At 45.0% G+C, this 12,257-nt stretch overlaps 23 non-coding genes across 23 annotated transcripts; all 23 read right to left on the bottom strand.

The window, feature by feature from the left end:
* Window positions 1-203: 203 nt before the first annotated feature.
* On the bottom strand, window positions 204-277 carry trnat-agu (transfer RNA threonine (anticodon AGU)). Its single transcript has one exon. It is a non-coding gene; the product is annotated as a tRNA-Thr (tRNA).
* Window positions 278-479: 202 nt separating this feature from the next.
* On the bottom strand, window positions 480-553 carry trnat-ugu (transfer RNA threonine (anticodon UGU)). The gene has a single exon. It is a non-coding gene; the product is annotated as a tRNA-Thr (tRNA).
* Window positions 554-819: 266 nt separating this feature from the next.
* On the bottom strand, window positions 820-893 carry trnan-guu (transfer RNA asparagine (anticodon GUU)). Its single transcript has one exon. It is a non-coding gene; the product is annotated as a tRNA-Asn (tRNA).
* Window positions 894-1,252: 359 nt separating this feature from the next.
* trnat-agu (transfer RNA threonine (anticodon AGU)) lies at window positions 1,253-1,326 on the bottom strand. Its single transcript has one exon. It is a non-coding gene; the product is annotated as a tRNA-Thr (tRNA).
* A 202-nt stretch (window positions 1,327-1,528) lies between these two features.
* Window positions 1,529-1,602, bottom strand: trnat-ugu (transfer RNA threonine (anticodon UGU)). The gene has a single exon. It is a non-coding gene; the product is annotated as a tRNA-Thr (tRNA).
* A 257-nt stretch (window positions 1,603-1,859) lies between these two features.
* On the bottom strand, window positions 1,860-1,933 carry trnan-guu (transfer RNA asparagine (anticodon GUU)). Its single transcript has one exon. It is a non-coding gene; the product is annotated as a tRNA-Asn (tRNA).
* Window positions 1,934-2,292: 359 nt separating this feature from the next.
* trnat-agu (transfer RNA threonine (anticodon AGU)) lies at window positions 2,293-2,366 on the bottom strand. Its single transcript has one exon. It is a non-coding gene; the product is annotated as a tRNA-Thr (tRNA).
* A 202-nt stretch (window positions 2,367-2,568) lies between these two features.
* On the bottom strand, window positions 2,569-2,642 carry trnat-ugu (transfer RNA threonine (anticodon UGU)). The gene has a single exon. It is a non-coding gene; the product is annotated as a tRNA-Thr (tRNA).
* Window positions 2,643-2,899: 257 nt separating this feature from the next.
* trnan-guu (transfer RNA asparagine (anticodon GUU)) lies at window positions 2,900-2,973 on the bottom strand. Its single transcript has one exon. It is a non-coding gene; the product is annotated as a tRNA-Asn (tRNA).
* Window positions 2,974-3,332: 359 nt separating this feature from the next.
* trnat-agu (transfer RNA threonine (anticodon AGU)) lies at window positions 3,333-3,406 on the bottom strand. The gene has a single exon. It is a non-coding gene; the product is annotated as a tRNA-Thr (tRNA).
* Window positions 3,407-3,608: 202 nt separating this feature from the next.
* trnat-ugu (transfer RNA threonine (anticodon UGU)) lies at window positions 3,609-3,682 on the bottom strand. The gene has a single exon. It is a non-coding gene; the product is annotated as a tRNA-Thr (tRNA).
* Window positions 3,683-3,948: 266 nt separating this feature from the next.
* On the bottom strand, window positions 3,949-4,022 carry trnan-guu (transfer RNA asparagine (anticodon GUU)). Its single transcript has one exon. It is a non-coding gene; the product is annotated as a tRNA-Asn (tRNA).
* Window positions 4,023-4,381: 359 nt separating this feature from the next.
* On the bottom strand, window positions 4,382-4,455 carry trnat-agu (transfer RNA threonine (anticodon AGU)). The gene has a single exon. It is a non-coding gene; the product is annotated as a tRNA-Thr (tRNA).
* Window positions 4,456-4,657: 202 nt separating this feature from the next.
* On the bottom strand, window positions 4,658-4,731 carry trnat-ugu (transfer RNA threonine (anticodon UGU)). The gene has a single exon. It is a non-coding gene; the product is annotated as a tRNA-Thr (tRNA).
* Window positions 4,732-4,988: 257 nt separating this feature from the next.
* Window positions 4,989-5,062, bottom strand: trnan-guu (transfer RNA asparagine (anticodon GUU)). Its single transcript has one exon. It is a non-coding gene; the product is annotated as a tRNA-Asn (tRNA).
* Window positions 5,063-5,421: 359 nt separating this feature from the next.
* trnat-agu (transfer RNA threonine (anticodon AGU)) lies at window positions 5,422-5,495 on the bottom strand. Its single transcript has one exon. It is a non-coding gene; the product is annotated as a tRNA-Thr (tRNA).
* A 202-nt stretch (window positions 5,496-5,697) lies between these two features.
* trnat-ugu (transfer RNA threonine (anticodon UGU)) lies at window positions 5,698-5,771 on the bottom strand. The gene has a single exon. It is a non-coding gene; the product is annotated as a tRNA-Thr (tRNA).
* A 257-nt stretch (window positions 5,772-6,028) lies between these two features.
* Window positions 6,029-6,102, bottom strand: trnan-guu (transfer RNA asparagine (anticodon GUU)). Its single transcript has one exon. It is a non-coding gene; the product is annotated as a tRNA-Asn (tRNA).
* A 359-nt stretch (window positions 6,103-6,461) lies between these two features.
* trnat-agu (transfer RNA threonine (anticodon AGU)) lies at window positions 6,462-6,535 on the bottom strand. The gene has a single exon. It is a non-coding gene; the product is annotated as a tRNA-Thr (tRNA).
* Window positions 6,536-6,737: 202 nt separating this feature from the next.
* On the bottom strand, window positions 6,738-6,811 carry trnat-ugu (transfer RNA threonine (anticodon UGU)). The gene has a single exon. It is a non-coding gene; the product is annotated as a tRNA-Thr (tRNA).
* Window positions 6,812-7,077: 266 nt separating this feature from the next.
* Window positions 7,078-7,151, bottom strand: trnan-guu (transfer RNA asparagine (anticodon GUU)). Its single transcript has one exon. It is a non-coding gene; the product is annotated as a tRNA-Asn (tRNA).
* A 359-nt stretch (window positions 7,152-7,510) lies between these two features.
* Window positions 7,511-7,584, bottom strand: trnat-agu (transfer RNA threonine (anticodon AGU)). Its single transcript has one exon. It is a non-coding gene; the product is annotated as a tRNA-Thr (tRNA).
* Window positions 7,585-7,786: 202 nt separating this feature from the next.
* On the bottom strand, window positions 7,787-7,860 carry trnat-ugu (transfer RNA threonine (anticodon UGU)). The gene has a single exon. It is a non-coding gene; the product is annotated as a tRNA-Thr (tRNA).
* Between the last annotated feature and the right edge of the window lie 4,397 nt (window positions 7,861-12,257).

The following is a 12,257-nucleotide window of genomic DNA, read 5'->3' as shown; positions in this document are numbered from 1 at the left end:
AACTAATGGCCTTTCACTGTTCTTTCCAAGACAAGGACACAACACAGCTGTTTGTTTTCTTCTCAAACATGTCTCTGTTTTTCATTTCCGGGTTCTTCCAGAGGACATTCTTGATCGGTTGTGTTTTGCCTGAAGTCGCACTGAATGCACATGAGATAACAGTGGTTTTAGTCCTCTGCAAACTTCTTTGAAAAAGCCAAGGAAGGCACCGCTGGGATTTGAACCCAGGATCTCCTGTTTACTAGACAGGCACTTTGACCAACTAAGCCACGGCGCCTTCATTCTCAGTCCTCTCGCAGAGTCTTATATGAACCGTCAAATCACACCAAATCAGATCAAACATGTTTGGAGATAGATGCGTCGACATTTGGTCAGGACGAGAAAAAGGACATGGTAGAGTCAGTCTAGCGGTGGGTGCCCTGTTCGATAGGGGCCGTCTAAGAAGATGCCCGGGAATCAGGATATACAACGGGGAAGGCAGGCACCGCTGGGATTTGAACCCAGGATCTCCTGTTTACAAGACAGGCACTTTGACCAACTAAGCCACGGCGCCATTAGTTTGGATCTTTTTACACAGTTTCATCGGAACAATTGGATCTATCCGGATCGCGAGTCAGCAGAATCAGCCTTCAGCTCTAGACTGGCATGTAGTGGCGGCAAAGCCTCTCGGGCCTCTGCAGAACAAGGACGGAATTTCCTGTGAGGTCAAGGGACATCGTGGCACTCGGTCTTTGGACAAAAGCCCTGCTTGACTTCAAGGTGGACAACTAAGTTTAGATTCTTGGTTGGCCCTGGATTTTGAACGTAACAAAGACTCCCCGTCCCTGGGTGGGCTCGAACCACCAACCTCTCGGTTAACAGGCAAGCGCGCTGGCCGATTGCGCCACAGAGACATGCCTCGATCCTCGCACAAGAAACATGGTGCGTCGTCTTCTTCCCAAATGAGTCCCGCTATGCTGAGCCAACTTGCGCTTTTGATGTAATCAAAGAATCCCCTCTAATTGGAGTGATGCCGAAGTCTAGTAGATTGCTACCAAACTACCTGTCAAAACTAATGGCCTTTCACTGTTCTTTCCAAGACAAGGACACAACACAGCTGTTTGTTTTCTTCTCAAACATGTCTCTGTTTTTCATTTCCGGGTTCTTCCAGAGGACATTCTTGATCGGTTGTGTTTTGCCTGAAGTCGCACTGAATGCACATGAGATAACAGTGGTTTTAGTCCTCTGTAAACTTCTTTGAAAAAGCCAAGGAAGGCACCGCTGGGATTTGAACCCAGGATCTCCTGTTTACTAGACAGGCACTTTGACCAACTAAGCCACGGCGCCTTCATTCTCAGTCCTCTCGCAGAGTCTTATATGAACCATCAAATCACACCAAATCAGATGAAACATGTTTGGAGATAGATGCGTCGTTATTTGGTCAGGACGAGAAAAAGGACATGGTAGAGTCAGTCTAGCGGTGGGTGCCCTGTTCGATAGGGGCCGTCAAAGAAGATGCCCGGGAATCAGGATATACAACGGGGAAGGCAGGCACCGCTGGGATTCGAACCGAGGATCTCCTGTTTACAAGACAGGCACTTTGACCAACTAAGCCACGGTGCCATTAGTTTGGATCTTTTTACACAGTTTCATCGGAACAATTGGATCTATCCGGATCGCGAGTCAGCCTTCAGCTCTAGACTGGCATGTAGTGGCGGCAAAGCCTCTCGGGCCTCTGCAGAACAAGGACGGAATTTCCTGTGAGGTCAAGGGACATCGTGGCACTGGGTCTTTGGACAAAAGTCCTGCTTGACTTCAAGGTGGACAACTAAGTTTAGATACTTGGTTGGCCCTGGATTTTGAACGGAACAAGGACTCCCCGTCCCTGGGTGGGCTCGAACCACCAACCTCTCGGTTAACAGCCGAGCGCGCTGGCCGATTGCGCCACAGAGACATGCCTCGGTCATTGCACAAGAAACATCGTGCGTCGTCTTCTTCCCAAATGAGTCCCGCTATGCTGAGCCAACTTGCGCTTTTGATGTAATCAAAGAATCCCCTCTAATTGGAGTGATGCCACAGTCTAGTAGATTGCTACCAAACTACCTGTCAAAACTAATGGCCTTTCACTGTTCTTTCCAAGACAAGGACACAACACAGCTGTTTGTTTTCTTCTCAAACATGTCTCTGTTTTTCATTTCCGGGTTCTTCCAGAGGACATTCTTGATCGGTTGTGTTTTGCCTGAAGTCGCACTGAATGCACATGAGATAACAGTGGTTTTAGTCCTCTGTAAACTTCTTTGAAAAAGCCAAGGAAGGCACCGCTGGGATTTGAACCCAGGATCTCCTGTTTACTAGACAGGCACTTTGACCAACTAAGCCACGGCGCCTTCATTCTCAGTCCTCTCGCAGAGTCTTATATGAACCATCAAATCACACCAAATCAGATGAAACATGTTTGGAGATAGATGCGTCGTTATTTGGTCAGGACGAGAAAAAGGACATGGTAGAGTCAGTCTAGCGGTGGGTGCCCTGTTCGATAGGGGCCGTCAAAGAAGATGCCCGGGAATCAGGATATACAACGGGGAAGGCAGGCACCGCTGGGATTCGAACCGAGGATCTCCTGTTTACAAGACAGGCACTTTGACCAACTAAGCCACGGTGCCATTAGTTTGGATCTTTTTACACAGTTTCATCGGAACAATTGGATCTATCCGGATCGCGAGTCAGCCTTCAGCTCTAGACTGGCATGTAGTGGCGGCAAAGCCTCTAGGGCCTCTGCAGAACAAGGACGGAATTTCCTGTGAGGTCAAGGGACATCGTGGCACTGGGTCTTTGGACAAAAGCCCTGCTTGACTTCAAGGTGGACAACTAAGTTTAGATTCTTGGTTGGCCCTGGATTTTGAACGGAACAAGGACTCCCCGTCCCTGGGTGGGCTCGAACCACCAACCTCTCGGTTAACAGCCGAGCGCGCTGGCCGATTGCGCCACAGAGACATGCCTCGGTCATCGCACAAGAAACATCGTGCGTCGTCTTCTTCCCAAATGAGTCCCGCTATGCTGAGCCAACTTGCGCTTTTGATGTAATCAAAGAATCCCCTCTAATTGGAGTGATGCCACAGTCTAGTAGATTGCTACCAAACTACCTGTCAAAACTAATGGCCTTTCACTGTTCTTTCCAAGACAAGGACACAACACAGCTGTTTGTTTTCTTCTCAAACATGTCTCTGTTTTTCATTTCCGGGTTCTTCCAGAGGACATTCTTGATCGGTTGTGTTTTGCCTGAAGTCGCACTGAATGCACATGAGATAACAGTGGTTTTAGTCCTCTGCAAACTTCTTTGAAAAAGCCAAGGAAGGCACCGCTGGGATTTGAACCCAGGATCTCCTGTTTACTAGACAGGCACTTTGACCAACTAAGCCACGGCGCCTTCATTCTCAGTCCTCTCGCAGAGTCTTATATGAACCGTCAAATCACACCAAATCAGATCAAACATGTTTGGAGATAGATGCCTCGTTATTTGGTCAGGACGAGAAAAAGGACATGGTAGAGTCAGTCTAGCGGTGGGTGCCCTGTTCGATAGGGGCCGTCAAAGAAGATGCCCGGGAATCAGGATATACAACGGGGAAGGCAGGCACCGCTGGGATTTGAACCCAGGATCTCCTGTTTACAAGACAGGCACTTTGACCAACTAAGCCACGGCGCCATTAGTTTGGATCTTTTTACACAGTTTCATCGGAACAATTGGATCTATCCGGATCGCGAGTCAGCAGAATCAGCCTTCAGCTCTAGACTGGCATGTAGTGGCGGCAAAGCCTCTCGGGCCTCTGCAGAACAAGGACGGAATTTCATGTGAGGTCAAGGGACATCGTGGCACTCGGTCTTTGGACAAAAGCCCTGCTTGACTTCAAGGTGGACAACTAAGTTTAGATTCTTGGTTTGCCCTGGATTTTGAACGTAACAAAGACTCCCCGTCCCTGGGTGGGCTCGAACCACCAACCTCTCGGTTAACAGCCGAGCGCGCTGGCCGATTGCGCCACAGAGACATGCCTCGATCCTCGCACAAGAAACATGGTGCGTCGTCTTCTTCCCAAATGAGTCCCGCTATGCTGAGCCAACTTGCGCTTTTGATGTAATCAAAGAATCCCCTCTAATTGGAGTGATGCCGAAGTCTAGTAGATTGCTACCAAACTACCTGTCAAAACTAATGGCCTTTCACTGTTCTTTCCAAGACAAGGACACAACACAGCTGTTTGTTTTCTTCTCAAACATGTCTCTGTTTTTCATTTCCGGGTTCTTCCAGAGGACATTCTTGATCGGTTGTGTTTTGCCTGAAGTCGCACTGAATGCACATGAGATAACAGTGGTTTTAGTCCTCTGTAAACTTCTTTGAAAAAGCCAAGGAAGGCACCGCTGGGATTTGAACCCAGGATCTCCTGTTTACTAGACAGGCACTTTGACCAACTAAGCCACGGCGCCTTCATTCTCAGTCCTCTCGCAGAGTCTTATATGAACCATCAAATCACACCAAATCAGATGAAACATGTTTGGAGATAGATGCGTCGTTATTTGGTCAGGACGAGAAAAAGGACATGGTAGAGTCAGTCTAGCGGTGGGTGCCCTGTTCGATAGGGGCCGTCAAAGAAGATGCCCGGGAATCAGGATATACAACGGGGAAGGCAGGCACCGCTGGGATTCGAACCCAGGATCTCCTGTTTACAAGACAGGCACTTTGACCAACTAAGCCACGGTGCCATTAGTTTGGATCTTTTTACACAGTTTCATCGGAACAATTGGATCTATCCGGATCGCGAGTCAGCCTTCAGCTCTAGACTGGCATGTAGTGGCGGCAAAGCCTCTCGGGCCTCTGCAGAACAAGGACGGAATTTCCTGTGAGGTCAAGGGACATCGTGGCACTGGGTCTTTGGACAAAAGTCCTGCTTGACTTCAAGGTGGACAACTAAGTTTAGATACTTGGTTGGCCCTGGATTTTGAACGGAACAAGGACTCCCCGTCCCTGGGTGGGCTCGAACCACCAACCTCTCGGTTAACAGCCGAGCGCGCTGGCCGATTGCGCCACAGAGACATGCCTCGGTCATTGCACAAGAAACATCGTGCGTCGTCTTCTTCCCAAATGAGTCCCGCTATGCTGAGCCAACTTGCGCTTTTGATGTAATCAAAGAATCCCCTCTAATTGGAGTGATGCCACAGTCTAGTAGATTGCTACCAAACTACCTGTCAAAACTAATGGCCTTTCACTGTTCTTTCCAAGACAAGGACACAACACAGCTGTTTGTTTTCTTCTCAAACATGTCTCTGTTTTTCATTTCCGGGTTCTTCCAGAGGACATTCTTGATCGGTTGTGTTTTGCCTGAAGTCGCACTGAATGCACATGAGATAACAGTGGTTTTAGTCCTCTGTAAACTTCTTTGAAAAAGCCAAGGAAGGCACCGCTGGGATTTGAACCCAGGATCTCCTGTTTACTAGACAGGCACTTTGACCAACTAAGCCACGGCGCCTTCATTCTCAGTCCTCTCGCAGAGTCTTATATGAACCATCAAATCACACCAAATCAGATGAAACATGTTTGGAGATAGATGCGTCGTTATTTGGTCAGGACGAGAAAAAGGACATGGTAGAGTCAGTCTAGCGGTGGGTGCCCTGTTCGATAGGGGCCGTCAAAGAAGATGCCCGGGAATCAGGATATACAACGGGGAAGGCAGGCACCGCTGGGATTCGAACCGAGGATCTCCTGTTTACAAGACAGGCACTTTGACCAACTAAGCCACGGTGCCATTAGTTTGGATCTTTTTACACAGTTTCATCGGAACAATTGGATCTATCCGGATCGCGAGTCAGCCTTCAGCTCTAGACTGGCATGTAGTGGCGGCAAAGCCTCTAGGGCCTCTGCAGAACAAGGACGGAATTTCCTGTGAGGTCAAGGGACATCGTGGCACTGGGTCTTTGGACAAAAGCCCTGCTTGACTTCAAGGTGGACAACTAAGTTTAGATTCTTGGTTGGCCCTGGATTTTGAACGTAACAAGGACTCCCCGTCCCTGGGTGGGCTCGAACCACCAACCTCTCGGTTAACAGCCGAGCGCGCTGGCCGATTGCGCCACAGAGACATGCCTCGGTCATCGCACAAGAAACATCGTGCGTCGTCTTCTTCCCAAATGAGTCCCGCTATGCTGAGCCAACTTGCGCTTTTGATGTAATCAAAGAATCCCCTCTAATTGGAGTGATGCCACAGTCTAGTAGATTGCTACCAAACTACCTGTCAAAACTAATGGCCTTTCACTGTTCTTTCCAAGACAAGGACACAACACAGCTGTTTGTTTTCTTCTCAAACATGTCTCTGTTTTTCATTTCCGGGTTCTTCCAGAGGACATTCTTGATCGGTTGTGTTTTGCCTGAAGTCGCACTGAATGCACATGAGATAACAGTGGTTTTAGTCCTCTGCAAACTTCTTTGAAAAAGCCAAGGAAGGCACCGCTGGGATTTGAACCCAGGATCTCCTGTTTACTAGACAGGCACTTTGACCAACTAAGCCACGGCGCCTTCATTCTCAGTCCTCTCGCAGAGTCTTATATGAACCGTCAAATCACACCAAATCAGATCAAACATGTTTGGAGATAGATGCCTCGTTATTTGGTCAGGACGAGAAAAAGGACATGGTAGAGTCAGTCTAGCGGTGGGTGCCCTGTTCGATAGGGGCCGTCAAAGAAGATGCCCGGGAATCAGGATATACAACGGGGAAGGCAGGCACCGCTGGGATTTGAACCCAGGATCTCCTGTTTACAAGACAGGCACTTTGACCAACTAAGCCACGGCGCCATTAGTTTGGATCTTTTTACACAGTTTCATCGGAACAATTGGATCTATCCGGATCGCGAGTCAGCAGAATCAGCCTTCAGCTCTAGACTGGCATGTAGTGGCGGCAAAGCCTCTCGGGCCTCTGCAGAACAAGGACGGAATTTCATGTGAGGTCAAGGGACATCGTGGCACTCGGTCTTTGGACAAAAGCCCTGCTTGACTTCAAGGTGGACAACTAAGTTTAGATTCTTGGTTTGCCCTGGATTTTGAACGTAACAAAGACTCCCCGTCCCTGGGTGGGCTCGAACCACCAACCTCTCGGTTAACAGCCGAGCGCGCTGGCCGATTGCGCCACAGAGACATGCCTCGAACCTCGCACAAGAAACATGGTGCGTCGTCTTCTTCCCAAATGAGTCCCGCTATGCTGAGCCAACTTGCGCTTTTGATGTAATCAAAGAATCCCCTCTAATTGGAGTGATGCCACAGTCTAGTAGATTGCTACCAAACTACCTGTCAAAACTAATGGCCTTTCACTGTTCTTTCCAAGACAAGGACACAACACAGCTGTTTGTTTTCTTCTCAAACATGTCTCTGTTTTTCATTTCCGGGTTCTTCCAGAGGACATTCTTGATCGGTTGTGTTTTGCCTGAAGTCGCACTGAATGCACATGAGATAACAGTGGTTTTAGTCCTCTGCAAACTTCTTTGAAAAAGCCAAGGAAGGCACCGCTGGGATTTGAACCCAGGATCTCCTGTTTACTAGACAGGCACTTTGACCAACTAAGCCACGGCGCCTTCATTCTCAGTCCTCTCGCAGAGTCTTATATGAACCATCAAATCACACCAAATCAGATCAAACATGTTTGGAGATAGATGCGTCGTTATTTGGTCAGGACGAGAAAAAGGACATGGTAGAGTCAGTCTAGCGGTGGGTGCCCTGTTCGATAGGGGCCGTCAAAGAAGATGCCCGGGAATCAGGATATACAACGGGGAAGGCAGGCACCGCTGGGATTTGAACCCAGGATCTCCTGTTTACAAGACAGGCACTTTGACCAACTAAGCCACGGCGCCTTCATTCTCAGGCCTCTCGCAGAGTCTTATATGAACCATCAAATCACACCAAATCAGATCAAACATGTTTGGAGATAGATGCTTCACTATGTGGTCAGGGCAAGAAAAAAACAAAAACCTGTGTATGAGCCATTTAATAAAACCAAATGACTTCATGTAATGACCTGAGACATTTGATTTTTCTTAAAATATATTTAACTTGGTGGTAAATCTGCTGGTGATTTCACTGCAAACTGTTCATGTAACATTCTTGAATGTAAAGACTGACAGGTTAACAACAGTAACTAAATGGGGCAGGATTTAGCTAACTTTATAAAGCCTGATGGCACATGTTGATATTCATTGTCCTGACAACGTGTCCTTTTATGCTAAATGAGCTTTTATTGAAGGGACTCACTTCCGTTTCCAGACAAACTTTTCAAATTTTAAAACTCGGCAGCATATTTTTTTTTGTATTTTTGCTGTTTGTGCAGAAGTTTGTGTGTGTTGCAGTACCTGTTAATGGTGGTAGAGGGCGCTGCTGGTCTGAGCAGATCTCCTCCCTGCTTAATGGACAGTGTGTGTCAGGTTTATCTGAGTCTCAGTGGACTCCCAGCAGGATTTAGTGTCCTGCAGCTGTCCTCTCTGTTGACACCCGAGCCGGCCAGTTGAGACTGTTGCAAAACCCCCGAAACACAGAGACAGAAATGGCTCAGCAAAGTAAATCAGCCACCACCAACACCTCTCTGCTCTCACTCTTCCTCCCACACTCCTCCACAAACATGTCCCTTGTTTCCTAAATTATTTGATGCCCTCTATCAGTTTATTTACCAGGGACAATGGACATTATTGAACACTGACATTTAACAACATCATTGTAAATGTGTCGGGGTGTTAGATCAACGGCCAGTTTGTGCCTGTAATCCTGAAATAACTGACAGATGGTGAAAAGCTTTAAAAGTTACAGTGAAATTAGAAAGAAAAACAATGTTCAACCAACAATACAATCAGACAAAAAATTTAAAAACATTGAGAACAATTCAACCTGTAAAAATCAGTACTGATCTGAGTGTTTAAACCATATTTTTAGTTTGATTTTAAAATGTAATTATTCTGTGGGGTAGCAATGTATTTAATGGGATATGAAATTTAAAAAAGTAGTTTTGCCACACAAAATGATGCCTATTATTTTTTTTTACTTCTCTCTGCTCTTATCTTTTTAAAATAACTGCATCTTTTTCTAATGAATGCAGACCTTCAGGTCTGTGAACCAAAATCATCTATTTGTGAAATAAAAATCCAACCTGCAGAAAAGCCACACCGAAACGGTGACAAATTTATCCTCTACATCTGGAACTAACATTAGCATTTTAGTAGGTTCTAACTAAATGTTAGCTTGTTGCTAACAGCTAAAGGCTAAATGGTTGTGCTTGTTGTTACATAAAGTTGTACCATACTTGTAGCTTCGCATCACGAGTATGGAAGAAATGAAAAAATACTGAAAATAATTTTTGCTTATTGAATGAAAAACATGTTATTTACTGAAATACTGACAGGTTTGTGCTTTTATTTTTATTAGAGGATATGTTAGTCTACATTAAAATCTGTTTCACTAAAAATGAACATTAGTTTCTCCAACAGGAAAACAAATCAGCACGGTCCAAATCTAAGAAGCAGGTTGAGATCTCCTGACGTTTAGTCCAAAAACACACATACTACATTTCCCATGATGCACCTGGATAATTTGATTTGAGATCCCTGCCTGGTAAACAGTCAGGCAAGTCTCTCAAGCTTCACACCTCCAGTGAACACAGACTGTATGTTGGACATCTGTTGTCTTGTGACATCACCAGAGCTACAGAACAGTTTTCACAGATGACTGTCAGCAACTTTTACTTAGATAACATATAACATAAGTAGATAACATAGATCAGCAGAGAGCTGTTACCTGTCATGCTATGCAGGGTTGAGGTGAAGTGTGAACAAGTGAGTCTTGAGTCTTTTGCGGAAGATGGCGTGTGACTCTGCTGTCCTGACAAATTCAGATGGGTTTAAATGACATTGCTTAAAGGTCCTATTTGGAAAAAAAAAAAAAAATTTGAGTCTCACTCCCAATTCATCAAAAACTGATGCTTTGGGATGGCAGCCGGCCGTCCTCCAATCCCAAAGTGTCACTTTTTGAAGAGTTGGGAATGAGACTCAAAAATCAACTTTTCTTACAAATTGGTCCTTTAACTTTAATATTGGCAGCAGTGTACTTCAATAAAGAGTTTTTAACTGACTTCTATCAGACGATCAGACTCCTCAAAGTCTTTCAAAACTTTTTGGGTGAAAATAAGAAAAACTCATCCAACACAGGAAAAGTTTTCTACGTTTTGACCAGAAAACAGAGATTTTAAAACATTAATATAGGCCTGATGAATATTTAATAAATTCTCAGATGGATAATATTTCTGTAGCTGCTCCTTCACTTTATCTCCCCCTCCTCCCCTCCATACCTCTGACTCCCCCCTGCCCTTCCCCCTCTCCCAGGCACACAGAAATAACCTCCGGGGGGACTCCGGGTCCACAGTGACACAGCGGCCATATTTACAGGAGAACCAACGTGGTGTGCTGATCTGGAGTCTGATTCATGCTGGACGAGTGTTATAGCTGGAGACACATGAACTCAGGAGAAATAAACTGTTTTAAACTTTTGTTTTATTTTTTCTCTGAGCTGATGAATCTGCAGAACTCAGCAGATCCTCATGAATCCTTCAGTCTGAACACAAAGTCCTTCCTCAGTTCTCAGTGAATTTGAACTAGTTTGAACCGTTATGTCTCAGCTAGTTAAGACTTAAAAGCGTAAATCTGTTGCTAGGAGACAAATGTAGTGCTGTCCAATCAAGAGGAATCAACTATGTTAACAGGAAGTCACTGTAACATCACAAGGTAATATGACTTCTAAACATTAGCGACAGTGTTTGAGGCTCAAAGGTAAATCTTTGGACATGTAGGTGTTACATTTTTTTCTACATTCTACATTCATTCATGGAGAAACCTGTGTGTTTCAGATTCATACAGTTTATAATGAGAAGGAGATATCTGATTATGCTAAGCTAACTGATGTTACTTCAGCTACCTATTTAGCCTTGTCAAATGTTATTAGCATTTTTTGGTAATTTCAGGTATTTGAATCATTATTAAACACATTTTTAGGTTTAAGGTCAGTTACTGTATGTCAACCGGGCTGCATATTAGGCTAGCCTACCTCTTTTAGGCTACTGTAAATGGGTCAGATATTGGCATGCTAACGTTAGCTTTGCCAGTTGGTTCTTTTAGCTTCGAAACAGTTCCACATTGCTGCTAAGGCAAATAGTTTTAATGGTTGTATATATGATAAATAGGCCTAGCAGCATTTTTAATCTGAGCAGATCATGAATAAGCTGCACACTTGGATGGAGGTTAAATCTTGGTGGCGCTGGTGAAAATGAAACATCATACCAGTCTCATGTTTTACTTGTTTTACCTGAACTTCAAAATGAAAAGTCCTTATCAAACTGCAGCTACGTCAACACAGTATTGTTCCTCAGGATGTTGATCCGAGGAGTATCAGCATAACGTTTGCTAGATTAATGTTATGCTAATGTTGTGTTACTTTAGTGAAATGTAATTTAAAACATTCCAGATTGAAGTTAGAGGTCAGATATGTCGACTGATCATATCAATGTTACCTCTTTTACTCTAAACTGTAAACAGGTCAGATATTAGGATGCTAACGTTAGCGCTGTCAGCTGATTCAGTTACACCTTGCAGTTAGTGGCTGTAAGGTCCATAGACACTATATTTAACAATTAATCTCTCTGTAAGAACTCTTTTGTGAGCTACAGCTGCTGACCAAGGACGTTACATTAAACCTGGCCACAGTGTTGAGGCGGAGCCCCGTTCGTTCCTATGAAAGCTGCTCAGTGACGTTTTGAAGCCAAAAAAGTTGGACTTCATGGTGATGAAACACTCAGATGTTCTGTGTTGTGCGGCCCAGAGAGTGTGCTCACTAGAGACTTCCACCGACCGAGCCGGCTAACTTCCTGTTTAGCACCTGGCTAACTTGAATAGAGATAATTGAATAATTTAATTGTGCGACTCTTCTAGACTTTCTGAATGTTATTGGACCGAATGGATCAAACTCTGACGGTGAAACGAGTCATGTCTCGGGGTTGTGACACTGGGTTAGGGTTAGTATCCACTGTTTTACAGACTCTTCTTTCTTCTCTTCAAAGTCTTCTCTTCTTCTTAATATGACCTTTAATATGAAGCGTTAAAGTTGTATTTTTGTGTTGGCCTACTCTTTTTTTTTTCATTTTACTTAATATTTTTCATCTCAAGTATTTTATTTTATTTTGCACCGACATCTAGAGTCGCCTCCGCTAGAGAGAAAA

The sequence above is a fragment of the Pagrus major genome, chromosome 9 (genome assembly GCF_040436345.1).
Source record: "Pagrus major chromosome 9, Pma_NU_1.0".
Taxonomy (NCBI): Eukaryota; Metazoa; Chordata; class Actinopteri; order Spariformes; family Sparidae; genus Pagrus; species Pagrus major.
Note: the sequence above shows the minus strand (reverse complement) of the source record. Positions and strands in the feature narration are given on the sequence as shown.